We start from the raw sequence: 10,141 nt of genomic DNA, 5'->3' as shown, positions 1-10,141 counted from the left end.
GTCAGGAGACATCTACTTCTTGAAGAATACAATGGACTCAGCTCTTCTTACAGCATCTGATGGAAATGCACTGAGTGACTGGATTATAGACTCAGGGGCATCACTTCATGTGTCTCCAAACAAGGAGTGGTTTACTTCTTATCTGACCACTAAAGATCATGTTCGGCTAGGCAATGGGCAGACATGTGAGATCTTAGGTGTTGGAGATGTTGAATTGAAGTTTTAGAATGGATCTTCTTTCACGCTAAAGAATGTGAGACATGTTCTCGCAATTACAAAGAGCTTGATCAGCACAGGTTTACTTGATGATGCTGGCTACGTCACCACTTTTGGACAGAACATGTGGAAGATATCCAAGGGTTCTATGACAGTAGCACATGGAGTAAAGTCTGGAAGACTTTACATGATTTATGTATCAAATGTCTCTAAAAATGTAATCAATGTAACCGAGCAGCCGAACGTTTCTTTGTGGCATAGCCGGTTAGGACATATGTCCAAGAAGGGAATGGAAATCTTGTCTCGTTCTAGTTATTTGCCTGGATTTTCATTTAATGATTTTGAATTCTGTGAACATTGTCTGTATGGTAAGCAAACATAGCAGCCACATAAGCATAGAAGCAGTAGAAGAGATACACAGTTGGCACTTGTTCATAGTGATTTGTGTGGACCTATGCCTAACCTATCTCTAGGGGGAGCTTCTTACTTTATGACATTTATAGATGATTACTCGAGGAAAGTATGGGTTTACTTTCTCAAGCACAAGGATGAAGCGTTTAGTGATTTCAAAACGTTTGTGACACTTGTGGAAAATCAGAGTGGCAAGAAGCTTAAATGCTTACGCACTGACAATGGTGGAGAGTATGTTTCAAAGGCCTTTCAGGACTTTTGTGAGTCAAAAGGTATAAAACGTGAACTTACTGCTCCTTACAATCCTCCTCAAAATGGTGTTGGTGAGAGGATGAATAGGACCATACAAGAGAAGGTCAGAAGTATGTTGTCTAATGCACAGCTGCCAAATGGGTTTTGGGCTGAAGTTGTATCAACAGCTGTTCATCTTGTAAATAGATCTCCTAGCAAGGTTTTGCAGAAGGATTCAGTGCCAGAGATGGTATGGTCAGGCAAAATGCCCTCATACAAGCATCTCAGAGTCTTTGGCTGTGAGGCATATACTCACGTTTCAAAGGAATTTAGGAACAAACTTGAGTCAAAGAGTAGAAAGTGCATCTTTCTAGGCTATGGTAATTCTGGTGAGATGGGGTACAGACTTTGGGATCCCAAATCCAGAAAGGTTGTCTGCAGCAATGATGTTCACTTTAATGAATCCAAATATCATTCTAAACCAGAGAGGGTTGAGGAGATTAGAAGAGTTGTCTTCCAAGAAGATGGACCTGCACGTGCAAGACAAAATGTCAGGGCTCAAGAGGAGCAAGGACAGGATAGAGTGGAACCACAGGTTGTGGCTGAGCCTGAGCCACCTATTGTGCGTAGATTTGGACGTGTCACGCGACCTCCTGATAGTTTTGTTCCATCTATGAACTATGTCATGTTGACTGATTGCAATGAGCCTTCATGTTACAAGGAACCAGTGCAAATGAAGGACTCCGGGAATTGGCAATTGGCCATGCAGTCAGAGATGACAGCTCTGCATAAAAACCAGACATGGAAGCTAGTTAAATTACCACGGGGCAAAAAGGCTCTACCCTGTAAATGGGTTTACAGGTATAAGATCACCGCTCATGATAGTCAGCCAAAGTACAAAGCAAGGCTTGTTGCCAAGGGCTTTAAGCAAGAACAAGGCATTGAATTTGATGAAGTCTTCTCTCCGGTGGTCAAAATGACTACATTGAGATGCTTTCTTGCATTGGTTGCCATATTAGATTTGGTGTTGCACCAAATGGATGTCAAGACAGCGTTCTTGCATGGTGATTTAGATGTGGAAATTTACATGCAGCAGCCAGAAGGGTTTGTTGAGAAAGGCAAGGAAGATTGGGTATGCCAGTTGTTAAAGAGTCTTTATGGCTTAAAACAATCACCGAGGGCATGGTACCATAAATTCCACAAGTTTATGCTTTCTCAAGGCTACAAACGTAGTGAGTTCGATCATTGCCTATATACAAAGAAGGCTAAGGATGGTAGTTGGTTGATCCTTATTTTGTATGTGGATGACATGTTGATTGCTGGCAAGCACTTGGAAGAAATTTCAGCTTTGAAGTCAAAGATGGCAAAACCGTTTGACATGAAAGACATGGGTGAGGCAAGTCATATACTTGGTATGCGCATTGAGAGAGACAGATCAAAGAAGTTGATTTGGTTATCTCAAACAAAGTATATTGACAAGGTTTTGCAACGTTTCAATATGGAGAAGGGAAAGGCACTGAGTGTTCCATTGCCACCATATGTGAAACGTAGCAAACAGATTCTCCTATGTCTGAGGAAGAACAAGCTGAAATGGATAAGATTCCATATGCGTCTGCAGTGGGTAGTTTGATGTATGCAATGATTGCTACTCGCCCAGACATTGCATTTGCAGTGGGAGTAGTAAATCGATACATGTCAAACCCAGGCAAGAAACATTGGGAGGCAATGAAAGGAATATTGAGATACCTGAAAGCTACAAAGAGTATGCGTATATGCTATGGGAGTCAGGAGCTAAGTGTAAAGGGTTTTACAGACTCAGATTATGCAGGTGACTTAGACAACCGAAGGCCTACGTCAGGGTATGTCTTTACATTGGCTGGTGGAGCAGTATTATGGCGTTCTAGATTACAAGATTGTGTTACTCAGTCTACTACAGAGGCTGAATATTTTGCAGCATCAGAGACATGCAAAGAATCAATTTGGCTTAATCGACTAGTAACAGATTTGGGAATCAAAGAAGAGATGCCTGTGTTATATTGTGATAGTCAAAGTGCTATACAATTGGCTCGCAATCCAGTTTATCACTCAAAGACAAAGCATGTGGATGTGAAGTATCATTTCATCAGGGAAATGCTCAAGGATAAGCAACTTCAGCTTGTCAAAGTTCACACCACAGAAAATCCTGCTGATCTACTTACAAAAGAACTTCCCTCAGAGAGCTTTGCGCATTTTCGCAAGCAGTTAGGTGTAGGGTAGTACATCACTTCTCTACATCTCTTGTATATTAGCTTGTATAGTAGCTTCTCTCACACTTAAAGTACCACATTGGACTTTAAGTGGGAGGTTGTTGGGGTATAAAGCCCAATGTGGTCGCCCAGGTAAGTGGGCGGGCCGCCAGGTATGTACACATATTCTTTTGTAAAAACCTAATAAGAACTCACTATGCTCTACACATTACAGTAGAGCGAGTTCACCATATCGTCGTGCTCTTCTTCTCGCACTCTCTCTCACGTCGCACTTCCGCTCGTACTCCTTCAGAACCCTTCAATTATTCAAAACGAATGGTGTCTATGTCAACATAAGGCTAGTAGTAAAGGGGTATTGCCCAAGAGAAGGGCATTGTTTCTAATCAATCTGATTAATGCATGCATGTCTTTAATCTTGGTAATCCAAATTATGTTGACATAGACACCAAAAGGCATCTGATCAATGCATATAGGTCTTTAAACTTGGTGATCCATTTTATGTTGACACCGAAGGGCATTGATTTTAATTTATGTGATAAAGAGAGACCCTTCTCTTGGGCATACCCCTTTACTACAAGTCTAGCCCTATAGCAACCAAGACTACCATCATTGTTTATGTTTCAACTTGACAACCCACCTAGTATTTATGGCCTTTTTGCTAGGAGGCAAGTCACCCAAAAACCACTCACCAATTTTGGCATGTAGAAGGCCAGTGGGATGGGTAGAGAAGTGCTACAAATTTTGGATCGTCGATGCAAAGTGAACCGATGCTCAACATGTGTGCATTTTGCTTCAAAGTGAGGGTGCTTGTAAATGGTATGTGTTTGATTGAAGGCGGGCGACTCTCGGCATTTCAACCTTACACATGCTTGATGTGCATTGAAGGCATGGGTGTTTCCAAGGTGCAAATGGGGGGCAAATGAGGGCAATGATGCACAAGCCCCTTGAAGACAAGAAATCCGCAACCATGTTCATGCTTGCAATGCGTTGAAGGCATGGTGTTTCCAAGGTGCAAATGGGGGGTAGAGGAGGGTGATGCCCTACAAGGCTATTGAAGACAAGAAGGGCACCTTCACTGTTTTCAGCTACATGCGCCAAAGGCTCATCCACCTCAAGGACAACCTATGGGGCAGCACAAAACCATGAAATGGTGTGCCATAGAAGGAAAATGGACAAACCACAAGACAAACAAGTACTATTATAAGCCTAAATACGATGAAAATGTCCAAGGTTGAAGGTGGTGCATCCGCATAGGGCATGAACTGTTGAAGGTGGAAATTATGGAGAGGCATTTTATTGCTTTGAACAATTTTCAAGGTCTCTTTTTAGGAAATCTTTGTGCACTTGCTTGCCCCTGCGAACGTCTCCTATACTACCACAATCCCTCAAGCACAAAATGTAAGTCGAGTCATCAGGAGTAATACCCTCACTTTTGAGGAAGCAAATGCGGGGCACATGAGAGAGACATCAAATACTATGTACGCATGTAGGATTTCACATTCTAGCTACAGTGTAATTAGAGAGTTTGGAAGCAAATGCGGGGCACATGAGAGAGACATCAAATACTATGTACGCATGTAGGATTTCACATTCTAGCTACAGTGTAATTAGAGAGTCTGGAGCCTTTGTAATGCATTCAATGTGGTAGCATAATACTAACAATTTGGAGCCCTTTGAAATGCATTGAATGAGTTATAGTGTTGTTGGCATTGGGAATTTGCGGAATGGCATGAATGAGTAGCTCTTTTTGTGTCATCTGAGTTTCAAAATATGTATCGAGCTTAGTCTTGAGCCGATTGCAAAGTCAAAATAGCCAATTGAAGGAAGGGGGAGAAGAAGAAAATTCGCTTGGAAAGTTTAAGAAATTAGGGTTAAATTGCAAAAAAAGCCTTTTTCTTTTTAACGTCCTCTTTGAATCTACCCTAAAGAGAAATTTTTATGTTTGTGAAATTGATTTTTCCCAAACATTGTTGCAAGTCTTCTATGGAGTCTTGTAGGACGTGCGCAAAATGGGGCGAGTTGTGAAGCTTGCAATGGCGTTCTTTGTGCTAACTGGGGGAGTGTCGAAGGAAGGCTTCCAGCGCGTTCTTGGGTCGTCGTCTCCTATTAATGTCTACAGTACGATCAGAGAGTTTGCAGCCTTTTGGTATGCATTCAATGAGTAAGTAAAGTATTATTATGTTGATGTAGTGAGGGCATTGGAAATTTGGGCAATGCCACCAATGCTCTTTTTGTATGCATGCATGATTTGACATTCTATCTACAATGCCATGGAATGCATTCAATGAGCTAGTAAAATATTATGTTGATGTAATGTGGCATTGGGGGTTTGGGCAATGGCATCAATGCTCTTTTTGTATGCATGTAGGATTTGACATTCTGTCTATTGTGCAATGAAAGAGTTTGGAGCATTTTGCAATGCATTCAATGAGCCAATACAATATTATACTGATGTAGTGTCAATATCTTTTGGAAATGGGTGTTGGGAATTTGGGCAATGGGATCAATGGGTAACTCTTTTTGTATGCATGAAGGATGTGATGTTGTTGATTGATCCGACTTTAAAAATATGTAACTCACCTCTTTATGTGACAAAAAATGCCTATGTTTTTGTGTGTGAATCCATACTTCAAAGTTGAGGGGTTGTGTTTTTTGTGTTTTTTTGGGCAATGGCTTCTAAATGGCCTAGTGGTCCTTTTGGTATTGGTGTGAGGAGTGGTATGTGAGCAACAACTAATATATAGGGTCTGAGAGCATGGACTTTGAAGAAGGTGAGCTATTGTAAAGTGTTGAACATTGTTACCGCATGTTATTCCCTATTTGCTTTACTGCACTTGTTATTTTGGTTGATACTCAATTTAAAGCTTCATTTATTGTCTTTTAAATATGCTGGTGGTTATTCTTTGTTATATTCGCTCATATTTTTTGTTGGATATTGGTTGGTGGTTGTAAATGTGGGCTCATTTGAATGTTTGGTCTATTCTTTTTTGTATTTGCATAGCGATACTCCAACTGCTCCAGTGCTTCAGATTTTTGCACATCATTTTTGCAGGCTTCCTTGGCTCGCTAGCGTCAAAACTTGCACATGCTAATGTAATTTAGCTATTGCATGTTATTAGGCTAACATGTTACTATTGTTTTTGCAACATCATTTCTGCTTGAAGTTGATGCTGTAACATTTGTAATGTTACAACCCCTCACTCAATTTGGCATGTCACATGTGACGAGATTGAACAATTTTTTTGCTGACAACATTGAAGCATCAATCAAATTTCAAGGTAGGTAAGTAGCAAAAACTAAAGCTGTTGATCCTATCACTACAAGAGGTTGTGTGCTCTTGTGACGCTGTTAGCGACGGAAATACACTGGGTTTTTATAACCCCCGGCGTCGCTAAGACCGTCGCTACGAGCGTCGCTACGAGAACGTCGCTATATGCGTCGCTATAAGCGTCTCTATATAGCGACGGTCATAGCGACGGTTATAGCGACGTTTACACAGAAGACTATAGCGATGCTCATAGCGACGCTACAGAGCCATAAATAGCGACGCCCGAGAGAATTTTTTTTTGGTGACAGGGCATTGAATGCCCTTCCACCCATCAACCATATTGTACTTGATTCACTTTTTTAAAAAAGTGCAAGGGTAGATAATAGACCCAAAATAGTCACCCACAAGACGCATTGTTTGCAAAATTGACAATTGTACACATCATAGGCAAAATGAATTGATTGGCAAATGTAATAATGACAATTGTACAACATCATAGGCATAAAGAATTGATTGGCAAAAGGAACTGCGGTGACAAATGTAATAATATACATGGTTCAAAAACACGTATAAAATCCGTCTCATGATACATAAGCTATGAGAAACCCTAAACTAATGCTATCTAGCTACAGCTAAACTGACGTCGTCTAGTCAGACGTCTCATCGCGTCCAAGCGGCGTATCTGTCGGATTCTGCAAAAAAAGACAATAAGACAGCTTTCAGTACGTATAAACATATAACGACATTTATAAAACAATACAAAAAATAGAAAAGAGTAAACCCTAATACTAACCATGCCGCCGCGAGAACTGAGAATGTCCATCAGGGCGTTTAAGCCCTTCCTGCCTGCGTACTCGCGCTCGTACGGTGTGGGATCATGTCCTGTCATCGACCATTGTCAAAACATACAAAGATTTCGTTATGTTAGAATTAAAAAACTAATAACCCTAAACTATCGAACATAAAGAGCAATGCAAAAACACTTACAAAATCGGCCTCAAATGATGCCCATCCACCGCTCCCTAAGTGGTGCGAGCTCCCTGCCTCTACTCGCGCTCTGGCTGCATCCTTTTGTTGCTTCCACTTGTCGGGATTCTCGCGCGCTACTTTCTTCGCATTCTTCCAATCTTCTTTGGCCAGCCAATCTGGCCTGTTCCACCCATTCTTGATTGCTTTTTGCACTTCGGAATGCTTGTGTTTGCAGTATTCGCGCATTCGAATCTTCATCAGGTCTTCATTGAAGCGCTGATCCCGTGTTGGAACGGGAAACTCATCATGAAGTATGCTGATGACTCTGTTTTTTAAATCACTTGGTACTTCACTCCATTTGTTTAGTATGTAGTGTCTAAACAGCTGAGAGCAAAGACCACGCATGTGCGAGATCACCTTCTTGCTGTCATCATCCATGATGATGCCGCCGCTGAAGTCGACGGAGTAAGACAAGCCCTCTGGCCGGTGACGCGTGAACCTGGGTGTCCCGGCAGGGGTCTCTAGCGGCGTGTCGATGGGGGTACGGACGTCAGGTGTCTCCACCGGCGTCTGGGCCCCGAAGCGAGGAGTGTCGAGTGGGGTAGCTCCTGGCGGAGTAGGTAGAGGTGTGTAGCTGCTAGGAACAGTCAGCCGTGCAAAACCTGGCGTAGATGGCGATGTTGTGGCTGGTGTGGGGGCGGGCAAAGAAGGGGAGGGTAAAGAGCTTCGTCGAACACGAGGCGGTGTGGAGGCATCAATGGCGGAATCCCCACAACAACCGCCACCGCCACCACTAGAGCGCCGGTGTCTAGACAAGTGTGAAGCTCGTCTCGTCGACGTCGAAGCTTCGGAGCGCGCCGAATGCTCCGAAAGAGAGGGAGATGCGGATGGAGTAGGAACGCGCGATGATGCGCCAGAGCGATGACGCTCCACGTACCACTGTCTCTGCTGCGGTGACAAAGAAGAAAGAAACTCCTCATCATCCATACCTGCATTAAACACACGAATATTTAAACTTAATATTGAATGAATAGAGTAGACAATGACGCAAAGACCATTAAATACAATGACGTAATGACGCATATAAATACAATGACACAATGAATTGAGTGATAGAAGAGGCAAGTCGAAAACTCAGAATTTTCAATCAAAAGATGTGAGCGCGAGTAGAAAAGAGCGTTATACACCATGGAAGGTACTTAGAGAGCCAGAGCTTTGACAACACGGAGCAAAATTGTTCAAATACAATATTTGTGGCTTTAAGAGATCTCTCTCTCATCCTCGCATAACTCAGCATAACTTCCTATATCTATATAGAGCTCTCCGTTTAAACACATATCCTCTGTTTCATTTTGTAGCTCCTCTGCATGCACCCCATATAGAGTAGTAGCATCGATATGCTCGTCTGGCACCACCGCAACGGCTTCTGATTGAGCATCTTCTCTGATCTCCTTCATTGATGCCGTTGTGATTGGCACATGGTAGCCTTCATACGTCCTTGCACTACGAGGGGCTACCTCTATGACGTACCACCAGTTTGATGTAGATTTTGTAGGATGAAATATTACCTGCCAGAGCCACATAACTTACATGAGAGCTTTCAAGCACATAACTTGTAAAAGGGGGATGTTAACTATTTACATACGTACTTGTTCACAATGCTCGGGTAGTATGAAAGTGTCTCTTAGGTCAGTCCATTTCTTAGTAGAATCCACCTCAAGAAAACCAGACTCTCCTCTACGCACAGTAGCGTTGCGACCCTCCATGATTATCTTGAACCATTGCACGTCGAACAAGTCGACAAAAAATCCTCTGTAATCGATCCTCAAAATCTCTTGCAGCGTGCCGAAGTAAGTGAGTTCCGCCACCACAGGATCTGCATCAGAGGAACGTCGTCGACTAGACTGTTCAAATTTTGCCATGATTCCACAATCTTGAGTAAAACGCTTTTTGTCGATTCGTTCCACCCTAAAATGTCGACCTTTACACCATGCTGCTGTGTATGACTTATACTACAACGAACAAAGATTATGAGTGGCCGTTCAAACGTTTATAAATAAAGTCACTTGCTAGTCGTACATTGCAAACTTACCTTGGTCGCGCAACCCCGAGAGTACTCCCACTCTTCCTCAGTCACTTCGTCACCGCATTGTTGTGCGCTTTTCAATTGGTTGTGCAACCATCTTAAGCTCATGAAGGTTGGTAGGCTCTCCAGAACCTTCGGATAGTGCATCGGTGGTCGTCTTCCCCGTCTCCACTCGATTCGTGCCCTTTGTCGCTCTTGCTTTGCATCCTCATATTGTGAAATCCACTTTTGCATCACTGGATTGTGAAGCATGCAAAATCGGTTGATTTTAGCCTCTAGATCTTCCATCATCTTCTTCTCAACACCGAGATTGCACATGACAATCCCAGATATGCGCTCATCATCTATGGTTCGCCATAGCGTGTCCCGGGCTTTATCAAATCCGTCTAGCCACTCTCCAATGTACACTAGGGACTCTGATACCAACCAACCTTCTGCCATGCTACCCTCCGGACGTGCCTTTTGACGCACATATCCCTTAAGCGTTTTCATGAAACGTTCTAAGAAGAACATCCATCTGGAATGAACTGTGCCAGCTATTTCCACCTCATCAACTATGTGAACAAGAAGATGTACCTGAATGGTTAGCATGGTAGTAGGAAAATGTTTCTCAAACATGCACACAAGCTCCGCAGCATTTAATTTGGCGAATGGTATGGAGTCTACGTTGATCTCCTTTTGTGAGATCCATTGCACCAGCTTTGCAAGTTTGTA

This window comes from Adiantum capillus-veneris, chromosome 3 (genome assembly GCF_014529385.1).
Source record: "Adiantum capillus-veneris isolate H3 chromosome 3, ASM1452938v2, whole genome shotgun sequence".
NCBI lineage: Eukaryota > Viridiplantae > Streptophyta > Polypodiopsida > Polypodiales > Pteridaceae > Adiantum > Adiantum capillus-veneris.
This window is presented reverse-complemented; position numbering follows the sequence as displayed.